A 12,654-nucleotide genomic window follows, 5' to 3' on the forward strand; every position below is an offset into this window, starting at 1 on the left:
GATGGAGGATTCTCCTGCACACTCACTCCCCTAATTCCTTTATTGTACTGTAGTTCCTCATATGGTGGGGATTGGCAATAAGAGAAACTCAGTTATGTGGTCAAATCAGAGGTGAAAGTAGAATTCATTTATTCGCGTTACTGGACTTCAGGGACGTGCACCAAATTGTTTTATGGGCCTAATCATATAATGACATATAGAACCCCTATTAATTCAATTCGGATCTCTGTTGGCATAGTCGTAAAGATCTGTCATTTAACTTATAAAATGTATTACCTTTCACTGTGGCATAAACACAACCAGTCATAATGGTTTAATCTGATTGTTAAACAATCACTTCAAAGGGCTCCTTTACTAGGCTACCTGTGCACGTTCATCCACTAGCAACATATTTCCAGCCTCCAAACAGTAGTGAATGGAAAGGGACATCTGTTACACAGAAAAGTGTCATGACATTTGGCGAATGTCATTAGGGCAGAATGTATGCGTCAATTGCTGTCCGTGCGCGTCTCAGTGTCGGCCCCTCATCTCTGTCTTGACAAAATGCATTTTGGAGCGTAGGCTATAGCACCCGTTTTCAAATCAATTAGCACATTTTTCATGCTTCTGACATGCTGTAATTATAAAAAGTGGTGTAATAGCCTACAGTTTTCTTGACATTTTGTTTTAATTATTGTGATAGGTTCATGTTTTACCGGTACAGTGTACCCCCACTGTTTATTTTGCCGGGACGCCGTACCGGACCATACCACCTTACATTCGCGGCTGGGTAAAAGGAATGGATTTTTTTATTCTACAGTATGTATGTGCTGCTAGGTGGAAGTAGTGGAGCGATGGCAGAGAATTATGTCCTTCTTGCTTCATTTGACTTAACTGTGACCAAACACGAGTCGGTTGCCAAAATGTTTTACAAATGTTGACAAACGTTGCAACCAAATACACATAGTGGGTTAGACGATATAACTTGGAATCTAAGTTCAAACGGTAAAAGAAAATCTGTTGAATGCAATGTGGCATCCTGCCCCCCCCCCCGGGCACTGTGCAAGCTGTTTACCCGGCGTTTCACAACAATGCCATATGAACTTTACGTGATATGCCCCCGCAGGACTCTAATCTGCAGCCACATCAGGTACACTGGCTGGACAACAGATGCAACTGAGATCCGCTCCATTTTACAAACCTGTAACAAAGAAACCTGGAGTCCCTCCATTGCAAACGCAACACACCCTCACAATCTTACTCACACACACACACACACACACACACACACACACACATGCATTAGTAAAGTGACACCAAATAAGCATGAATAAATATAAGACAGAGTTGTGTTTCACAGTCGAATCTCTGAGGAGCAGCCAGCAGCAACCTGTCTTCCTTCACCGCTCTTTACCGTACGCAGCATGAGCATTAGCCCATAGTGACTGGGACACTGCTGGCTCCCAGGCAACCAATTTGTTTGTTTATTGTCTTGGTGTTTTGTTGCGGTTACAGTTCATTGCAGCCAGCCAAGCTTGGGCATGCTCCTTTAAATGGCATCTATAAACCATGGGATATGCTCCCCCCACCTCCTCACACAACAAAGCAGAGCGTACAGTGTCACGATGATGCTTCTGCTACTGCTGCTCTCTCGCTAGCCACGATGGAGCTTAGATATTCTCCTGAAATGCTGTCGGATCCACCTCAGTGGTTCCACGGGGAGGCAGGACATGCTGTAGAACGTGATATATGACACACCTAAACTTATTAGCCCATGAAGAACACAGCTGGCAAGGCCTTACACTGAAGTGCTTTGAACTGCTCAAATATGGTGCAATACTATGGATAGATGGCTGCCTTGTGAAGACCAGTGTTGCGGGTAATGCGTTACAAAAGTAGCGTGTTACCTAATCAGATTACTTTTAGGAGTAATGGTGTAAAATAACATGTTACATTTTGAAATGGGGTAATATTATTACAGTTACTTTGTCACGCAACGCGTGCGTTACTTTCAGAATCATATCTTGACCAGGCGCGTCTCCATGATCTGATCTCGACTCGTTTCCTCGTTAATTCTCCAGCTGCAGAGAAAGGCTGCTTGGAGAAACGTCATGACATCTGCTGTCCATAGAAATGCATAGAGGGTGCACTTCTGATCTTTGATCGCTTCTGTGTAGTAGGACATTGTAGTACTGTACTGATTTTGCTCATGAAAGTGACATTCAGCAGATGACGTTTGTAGGGTCAGTTGAGGGGAAATACATAGGGTGTCCAATCAAAAACACATCTTTTGACAAATGGGTGAAATTGTTATTTGTGTAGATACTCCTCTAAGAAAACCAAGAGTCCAAACCTCATGTCTCTTTCATAATCGGTTCAAAAGTTTATTGGAGTTTTTACCTTTCTATGAAAGACAGAATTAGCGTCACTAAATCAAATGGGTGCCAGAATGTTCATATTTTAACATTTCATGTTAATGCAAAATTCTGGTTATTTTTTCAAGGATTTCTCACAAAAACAAGCAGATCTCTGTGAAATGTCAACGGAGTACTAAGCATACGGCAAGCTTTTTAATTTCAAGAAACAGAAACAACTTTGCAGATGACCACCACAATGTGTAAAATCCTCAAGTCGCTGCAAGAAAACAGCACTAGAGTTCGGTGCTTGTTATTGGAGTATTAGGTTACGAAATCCAACTTTTTGGATCAGAAATTCCATCACCTAAGCGTGTTTTCACCCACTCTGGGCAGAGTGGGTGGACACCCTACCGTTCATGTACGTGTAAATCTTTCAAATGGTAAGTTGGTTTATCAAGGCTTTTTGACAACTCCAACAGTGCAATGTTTTATTTTTTAAGATTATCTTTGGTTCTGGTTGCCTGAGTGTGACTGAGTAAGCTAATTGTACAAGTTCTGGCTGGACTTCACATGGCCTACATAAATGTGCAACATTCAGAAAATGCTAAATACATATTTTGCTTGTCTCCTGCATGCAAACAGAGCACAGTGTCTTTCCATATTAATCTGACAGCGAAGAGCTGGAAGAGAACACAAATGCTGCCTAGGGGTTTCTCCTTAAAACTAGACACAAGCCTCTTATCCCTGATAGTCTCTTCTTCTATAAATCACCTGCGGTCTCATGCATATCAAGTGTTCACAGCTCCAGCTCTGTCTGCCTGCCACGCTCAGACTCCTCTATTTGTTGCCAATGTGACGGCTTCTTTAACCAAAAAAAATGAAAACATACAGCAGCCAGGGTATCTCTCACAATGTCTCTTTTAGCACCAGGACAATATCAGACCAAGAGAGAGAGAGCGTGTACAGACTATAAATGTACAGCTGTGCTGTTTCTTGTCTGACAACTGGATACTGAACAAATTTCAGTCCGCTTTTAGACCGGAGCCCAGTACTCTCACAGCTACCACACTGGTTGTAAATTATATTGTAAGAGTTTTGGATAAGAAGTTGAACAGTGTTGCTTTGCTTGTTGACCTGTCAAAGGCTTTCGATGCAGTTGATCATTCTCTTCTGCTGAAAAGACTGACCTCACTGGGGTTGGCCTCAGATACATGTTTGTGGTTTCAGAATTGTCTTCGTGATAGATTTCAAGCTATTATTGCAGATGGGGTAAAATCAGATTTTGTCACTGTTCACAAAGGAGTTCCACAAGGTTCGATTTTAGGTCCTTTATTACTCACTATATAAAAAATGATACCTGTAACTCAATGGAAAAACAATTCAACTTTAATTTCTATGCTGATGACACAGTACTATATGCCACAGCCCTATCACTCGCTCAAGCATTTACATTCCTGCAGTTTGACTTTCAATTGCTTCAAGATGCACTTGTAGATCTTAGGCGGGTGCTTAATTCAACTAAAAATAAGTATATGGTATTTTCATGATCCAAAAGTATACAATTGGAAAATCTGAACATTGCTACCCATGATGGCTCTCTTTTGGAACGTGTTCCTACCTATACATACCTTGGAATTTGGTTAGATGATAATCTCTCTTTTAAAACTCATGTAACTGAGCTGGTAAAGAAGCTGAAATTGAGAATTCGATTTTTTAATAGGAATAAATATTGTCTGTCATCACAGCACAGAAAGTAAATTGTGCAGGCCACTTATGTCAGTGCTTGATTATGGTGATGTTTTATATATGCGTGGACCAGCATTAGTACTGAAGAAATTGGATGCAGTGTATCATGCAGCGTTGCGCTTCGTTACTGGTGCAAACTTCTGCACACATCATTGCCTTTTGTACACTTCGGTTGGCTGGGACTTCCTGGCTTTTAGAAGGGGCCAGACGCTGGTTGATAGCTGTCTATAAAGCTGTCTCACAGAAACTTCCTAATTATCTGAACTAAAAAAATCAAGGTGGTCAAACCAGGTGGTCTGACTTGGTCACATGACATGCTAGAGATACCCCGGAGTTAGGCAAAACCACATTTTAATATCATGCTCCACACTCATGGAATGAACTGCAGAGAGAACTCCAGTTAGATATGTTGGTGCCTGTAAGACAGTTTAAATGCACATTACAATAACTTTATATTAAAAACTGCGATTGCTCTTTTTGTAAATGTGTGTTTTTGATATAGAAGTTTATTTATTTCAATCATTTTAATCTCCGTCTTGTACTTTTTATTTGTTTTAATTTTGTTTAGTTTTAAATTCTTATTCATTGCTGTGTTGTTTTCATTGTTCGACCACAGCACACAACTGAACAAGAGACTCTGTCTCAGCTTGTTTCCCCTGTTTAAATAAAGCTTAATAAATAATATTTACCACTGAGAAAGGCTGAAATGGGTCTGCAAGAGCCATCCTCTATTTGATAGTACTGTAGCTTCACATTGGAGAATGGTCTTGGCCACACTGCTTATGACCACTCGAAGTCCATCCATGTCTGAGGAAGTCGGAAGATGACATGGAAACCGGCCACTAGAGGCAACAGTGAGCGCTGATACCTTCAAGTAGGTTAGCATCTGCCTCTGGTGCCAAAGGTTGCATGTTCAAATCCAGCCTATCCCAAACCTTAACTCTTACCTTAACCATTCAGAGTTCATGCCTGAATTTAACCTTAAACACTTCTAAATTTGACATTTTGAACAACTTCTAAATGTGATGTTTGAGAAACATGGACGAACGTCTAATTTTGACATGACACTGTGAGACCTGGTTGCAAATATAACACTGCACCGAGTTACAGTGCAATCATCTCCACTTTTAACCACTTTCATCACACATCTAGCTAGTACAGATTTGGAACAAATGGGGCCAACGTAGGTGTCCCAATTTGACCAAGTTTCACTTTTACAGGATAATTGGCCAAAGGGGAGAGCCTAATTGGATGAAACCCTATCATAGACACGTCAACAACCAACCCAGCATCCAAACCCACAAACCCAATCCATTCTCATGAATTGTCCAGCATTGTTTACATCCAGTGCAGTTGAACTGTCCCAGGGTGGCCTTTGCTCCATCTGTCAGCAATACAATAACACAGTCCAATAAAAAAAACTCAGAACAACAGCGGGACCACAAGCAACTCCGGGGGCTACATACGGCAATCTATAAAACACTGTAAAGGGTTCCCTGTCAGCGGGTGTGAAAGGGAAGATCTACACCTCCTCTGACTCTCTGGAGGGACTTCAATTAATCACAGCAGAGTTGTATCGTCGCTGCGCAACAGGAGCCGTAAGGTTATTGCCATCTGTGTTCGACAGGATGAAATTAGATGATAGCACTAATTGCAGATAGACAGTTGACCGCACAACGCATGTCAGGGGGATGAAGGACATATGGACAGATGAAGGACATATGGATGAATAGAGAACTAGGAAGGAGGAGATAGACAGAGATACAGAGGATGGGGAGAAAGGAGGGGGAAAGAGAGAGAGAGAGAGAGAGGAACATGCACCACTGTGCTGTGTGTGGTGGCATAATCATGAATATCTACAGGGGCCGACAAGGAAAAGCAAGGCTGATTAGCTCTGAGGAGTGTTTGTGTCACCAAAACACAAATCCACAATCCTCTGTCTCCTTAATCAGACAGCTGCTTTGTTAGAGCATGAAGAGAAAGGAGAAAAATCACATTTAAAGCACATACTGTGAATAGTCAGATCTAATGCCGCCTCCAATGTGCAGTGTGTCTTAGCATAAGGAGCTAAGCTTTTCCTAGTTGTCAACACACATTGTTTTGGTACACTAAGGCTTGGCCTTCTGGTACTAATACCATTTGTTCTAGAACAAAACTTTTGAGAAACAATACATTTGATTTTAAATGTATCAAAAGCTTGATTTTGAGTTGAATGTTTAAAAACAAAGGCATTGGTCATATGAGTCATACGTCTCGGTGTTAAGCTTTTTCATAGCAGTTTTAGCATCAAATATTCCCTGAACTGCACCCCAAAAATTGTGTTGCACACACAGAGAGACAGAGCGAGAGCGAGACAGAAAGAAGGAGAAAAATACATCTGCCACTGCATGCTGTAATTATTCGAATTTCTTTAATAAACAGCCTCAGGTATGAGATTCACCTTATGAGTGAAGTTATCCCCTCACAGACCTTCAATTAGTTGTACTGGAGCAGCACCAGGACCTGTGCCATACACTGGGGTGGAAAATGACTTCATATTTCTTTTCATTTCATTATTGAAATTGAAACCCATCACAACTCATGTACAGTATCAGTAAACATGGGGAGAAATAGAAGTATTAATAACCGTGTGCCAACTTTTGATCCTCACATTTCATGCACATTCTGTAGGCTAATATGCGCCTATCCATAAGGAACACTATGTTTTACGCACAGGCTAAAGAGAAGAAACCAATACCAACACCTTGCTGGATTACACGAATTTAGAACAACGTGAACCCGTATTTTCATCAACCATTATTTATAGCGACTGTATTGGTTTGGATCCCCATCTGTGACAGTATATTACATGCATCCCTTTTACAAATAAAGCACTTCAAATTATACTGTAGTTTTCACAAACAAACCTAATAGTAGCCCGAAACAAGGATATGTGGACATCGGTGAGATTGGCTTTAAGATTCAGTACGTAGCAAAGTCTAATTTTGTAAGTATGTAGAAATGGCTGTAAATTCATATATTCTGTCCACCGAATGCGTTATCCATACCGTGCACATACGTTTTATGCTTTTGAAAATAAAGATCACAATAAGCACTTGCGTTCATTATTAGGATATATAAAACACCAAGTAGCCTAGATTATTTTCACATTAGCAAAATTATGTAGCCCAGATAAATTAAATAGAATATATATTTATAAAGACGCATAGCCTACCTGTCGTTGTGCTGTCAATTAATCCCGTGAAATGCCCCTTTCATTTGCTTTCCATTGTCAAAAACAAAACCAGGATAATGTTAAAGAAATACCATATCCTTATCGCATGAAGGTGCCCACCACGACAAAAACATAACCTAGGAAAATTATATAGAAATCAAGCTTTCCGAGCGCACAAATCCCCGAGTCGAGAGAAGTCTAAAATGTATTGCATAGACTTTAAAGCTCGACCGGACCCCCGGCTTGATCAGTAGACTGGAAAGCAACTGGAGATCTTCCAAAGTTCCAGGTCCTTTTGCGCTTTTTCAGAACTTCCCAACCGCAAAAGGGCGACAGCTTGGAAGCAAAAACGTATAGTCAATCATTGTTTCTCCAGAACATATTAGTATTGTTGCAATTCACCCAGTATTGTTTTGTTAACTTGTTGTGGGTGTGTTCTCTTCGCCGTTCCAGACGAGGCATTTGAGATGAGGGGTCGGAGCGTTAGCAACGGGAGGCAGAGCAGGATACGCACCTGAGACAAGTGTATTATTTCAAAACAACGTTACTTCAATGATTTGGCGCCACTCAGTGGCATTTTCACTTGCCGCCTTGGCGTCGTGCAATAGATGTATGATAAAAGGGGCTAATAATAGGCTATGAGAGTTATCCCCCTGAAATGTGATGGTTTATTGAAGATGTTATGTATCTATGATATGGTGCCAACGAAATTCCTACTGTCACATATTAAAATGAAATGAATGGCATATTATAAAGACATGTATTACCATGTAGGCTAAATATAACTCTGAAAACCCTCAGATCTAGGTCTACTGTCAATTTGGGATGATGTTATCCCTGATGCACATAAACTCAGATTCGATGAGAAAACACTTTTATTCGTCAGCTCTTCCCTTTCAAATGTTTGAACTCATCCAAGCAAGTATGCTAATATACACTGCATGTATAACACATTTCAATACTAGCCTTTAGGAAGCCCAAAGGAAAGTAGAAAACAGCATTCTCAGACTTGGGCATTATCAGTTTGGAGGAAACTGATGAGATTAGAGGTTAAAAGAGGTGCCTCGGGCAGGCTGTAACACAAAGCAGTAAAAGGAAAAACTATTTGTTAGGATTTCAGAGAAGCCCTGAGTTTGTTTGTCTGCTTGAAAACATCTTCAGAGAGAAGCTGATGTATTCTGATATGCATTAGGTCCCTAACACACTCTCTAAGGTTGGGAGTACGCTCCCTGTTTTGCTCAGAGACTCACCCTCTCTCTCCTCCCAAAGCATTACCACTCAGTCTAAAAAGCTTTCTCTTTAGTAATTGCATTATCTCTCTATTTCTCAAGCGCTGTCTTTTGCCTGCCTCAAAAGACAGGAATGGGCGGAATAATCAATATCCTGCTTTGAAATAGCCTGCGGAGAGAGGAGGCAAACATTTGGATTTGACTTTGATTGCTTTTGGACACCCTCAGAGTGTTATCATCATAAACTCAAGTCATCTACCTCTCAGAGATTGTGCGCGCACACACACACACACACACACACACACACACACACAGTGCACAGAGCTAGTGGGCAGGTCATGAAAATCACTGCATGACTGATGATTCGTGATTGGTGGTGGGGGCGGGGGTGACGTCTGGCCATTATCATTGACTAATGGTATTACATATACTCTGTGCCGTTATTGAAGGAAGTTACTGACGGCATGGCCACAGACATAGCATCACTCTTCACAGAATGCGTAATGCTTTTCCATTATGCCGTCATACAAAGGACCCTTCATCTAATCCTAGTCCTACAAATGCTTCAGTGTGACAACTACTCATCAGCTTGGTCATGATTTCTCGACTTGATAAACACGTGTCCATCAAAACACAAATCCTACCAGAAGGTGTAGTTTTAACAGGGAGCTTTGGATCCCACACACACACACACACACACACACACACACACACAAATTAAAAGAGATTACCTCATTAATCTCCAGTGCTAATGTGTATTTACACAGTAAGTACCACGCACACATACCACGCACACATTTCTGGGGACACACTGCACTCATGAAGTCATGCGATTCGATGGCTTCAACCATGAGGTAAGGCTCCACAAGCTGCATGGGGAGGAATGATCAATGCAATCCCAGCCCCCGAAGACATACCCACCCATCTTTATTATGGGCATACTTCACAGAGGCCCCAGCATAGGTCTTTATAAGCTGAACACATAGAGGGATAGCCATAGAGCCTCATGGCCATTCACTACTGTTCCTAATATTTGCCGGGGTCAAATAACGGGCAACTTTTGTAGCTAAAGCAAATTCCATGGGGATGCTATAATATGTGCATTTGACATCTCAGTGAAGGACATTCGCTCTGAATAATAGTGATAGTAGATCTGCAAAGTGGGACTAATGAGTCTTCTGTGTGACCCCTCATACACTGTCAGCCCCCGCTGTCTCTCGCCTTGAAAAGGGGGGAAAAGAACACTGAAAAACTCCCGGGCCAAACAGGAGCAATGACTGTGGTGTCTCTGCTTAAAATAACAGGCCCTGTGAGTGGAGTAACCTCCTCGACTCCTCCCCAGGCAGTCCTCTGCCTGAACTCCTCCCTGTCTTCACCGTGGATGTGATGAAGAGGGTGTGACGTCCAGTAGAAAAGTGCAGGAGGACAAATAGGAGGCATAATGGCTTCTGGGATGTAGCTGTCCATCAATTATTCAGCGGCAGCATCAGTTAACCCTTACGGAAAACCCCATGACATGCATCATTTCCACATTTTGCACATGTGAAACCATGTGTTTTTGGGACACTTGACATGTGATGATACATGAGATTTTACAGGTCATTCACCAGCAAACAAAAATGAGTAGTTATGATACACAGACAGTGCTTTTAACATACTGTATGTACGTTGAAAACACTGTCGTATCTGACCGGTCTGTATGTTAATTTATACAGTAATTATTGTTTAACATGTCCTTACCCGGGATTATAACTCACAAGCTCTTGGTTCATGGCATGGTTCATGGCATTCCAATTTTCCTGCTACGCTACCATGTCTGGGTTAGTAACTGATTTCACCTGTATTCCTACACTTTGGACTTCAAAGTACATCTCAGCTTAGTTAAAAATACACTCAAGAAAATATATTTATATAATATAATAGTGATTCAGGAGTAACATAAAAACAGGATAATATGCCCCACCAACATTAGACAACTATACAGAAAAAGTATACAGTCCATTAAATAAATGATGAGAAAATAGTCTGAATAACTGATAATTAAAATAGCAGTAGAGGTGGCACTCTTTTGCTACGTGCAGATATCCATTATAGGTATTGAATGTGTGGGAGAATACTACAGACTGTGTCGCAGGAGAAAGATCAGCATACCTCAAATCCCAGGTGGGGTTATAAGAACAGCGTACCACTTACGTTAAAAGCCCCATACCATTTCATTGCTTACCAAGGTCTGGGATGGTTTGATCTTATGTGATGTTAATGTGATAACATGATTTCACATTTGTAATGTCACATGTGAAGTGTTCCAAAAACACGTGTCACATGAGAAATATCACATATGAAGTGTTTGAAATTAGTTGAGAAACACCCATTGGAGTTCAAAAACCATTAATAGATCGTTTTTTAAATTAATAAGGTTTTGTTGTTAGTGTTAAAAATGCTGTTATCAAGATCATTTCCTTAGTAGGTGATGTCGGAGTTCAGGGATGATGCCGCGTTCACGTGCTAGTTGAAACTAGGAAACTCTAAAATATCCGACTTGCTAATTGGTTGTGGTTATACGTGCCACATTCAACCAGTTAGCAAGTCGTACATTTCAATGAGAAACGGTGATTGTCTAATTGGTGCACTATGATGCATTACAAGCAAAACAAATATTCTACAAAAATGACAATTATGTCAATAACTGTGTCCATTTGCATGACAATTAATACTTACCCAAAATGCCATAATCGACACAGCCCTAGTTTGGAGTTACCTTTATAGCTAATAGGCTGTGTCAGAGTTTACACTTCATCCAATTATAATGATGGGAGGTCAAAATAACATAATGGGGGTTCCCTGGGTTGCCGGATGTGGCTGAAATGGCGGAATCCACTCATTTGACAGTATAAAAACGTAATGTTTATGAACAAAGTACAACAGAGCACATTAACTGGGATGACATTCCCTGTCATGTGAGACCAAAAGGAGCTAGCAGAAAGCCACACCACCAATAAGCCACGCCTGCAATCTTCTGATAGGCTGTTGCTGCTGCTCTATACAGTACCCTTGGGAAAGCATTCAGACCACTTGACTTTTTCCACATTTTGTTAGGTTACAGGCTTCTTCTAAAATGTATCAAAATTGTTTTTTTACCCATTATCATAAAAAAAAAGGAAATATCACATGTACACAAGAATTCAGACCTTTTACTCAGTACCTTGTAATCGCTGCCAAAGGTGCTTCAACAGCCTCGGGTCTTCTTGGGTATGGCGCTACAAGCTTGGCACACCTGTATTTGGGGAGTTTCTCCCATTCTTCTCTGCAGATCCTCTCAAGCTCTGTCAGATTGGATGGGGAGCGTTGCTGCACACCTATTTTCAGGTCTCTCCAAAGATGTTTGATCGGGTTCAACACTGGGCTCTGGATGGGCCACTCAAGGACATTCAGAGACTTGTCCCGAAGCCACTCCTGTGTTGTCTTGGCTGTGTGCTTAGGGTCGTTGTCCTGTTGGAAGGTGAACCTTCGCCCCAGTCTGAGGTCCTGAGCGCTCTGGAGCAGGTTTTTAATCAAGGTTCTCTCTGTTCATCTTTTCCTCGATCCTCACAGCATGATGCTGCCATCAAATGCTTCACCATAGGGAGGGTGCCAGATTTTTTCCAGACGTGACGCTTGGCATTCAGACCAAATAGTTAAATCTTGGCTTCATCAGACCAGAGAATCTTGTTTCTCATGGTCTGTGAGTCTTTGGGTGGCTTTTGGCAAACTCCGAGAGGGCTGTCGTGTGCCTTTTAAAGAGGAGTGGCTTCCATCTGGTCACTCTACCACAAAGGCTTGATTGGTGGAGTGCTGCAGAGATGATTGTCCTTCTGGAAGGTTTTCCCATCTCCACAGAGGAACTAGAACTCTGTCAGAGTGACTATTGGGTTCTTTGTCACCTCACTAACCAAGAGACTTCTCCCCCTATTGCCCAGTTTGGCCAGGCGGCCAGCTCTAGGAAGAGTTTATTGGTGTTTCCGAACTTCTTCCATTTATGAATGATGGAGGTTACTGTGTTCTTGGGGACCATTGATGCTCTAGAATGTTTTTGGTACCCTTCCCCAGATCTGTGCCTCGACACAATCCTGTCTTGAATCTCTACGGACAA

At 41.5% G+C, this 12,654-nt stretch overlaps 1 protein-coding gene across 2 annotated transcripts in view; it reads right to left on the reverse strand.

Annotated features, from left to right (window-relative positions):
- LOC118399971 (chemokine-like protein TAFA-2) overlaps positions 1–7,772 on the reverse strand; it is a 191,075-nt gene extending 183,303 nt beyond the window's left edge. The window contains exon 1 of one of the 2 annotated variants that reach the window (XM_035796252.2): positions 7,297–7,772. The gene's annotated coding sequence lies outside the window, so the exon portion shown is untranslated. The remainder of the gene's footprint in view (positions 1–7,296) is intronic. The other variant, XM_035796251.2, reaches the window with a different exon arrangement.
- Between the last annotated feature and the right edge of the window lie 4,882 nt (positions 7,773–12,654).

This window comes from Oncorhynchus keta, chromosome 21 (assembly GCF_023373465.1).
Source record: "Oncorhynchus keta strain PuntledgeMale-10-30-2019 chromosome 21, Oket_V2, whole genome shotgun sequence".
Classification (NCBI taxonomy): Eukaryota; Metazoa; Chordata; class Actinopteri; order Salmoniformes; family Salmonidae; genus Oncorhynchus; species Oncorhynchus keta.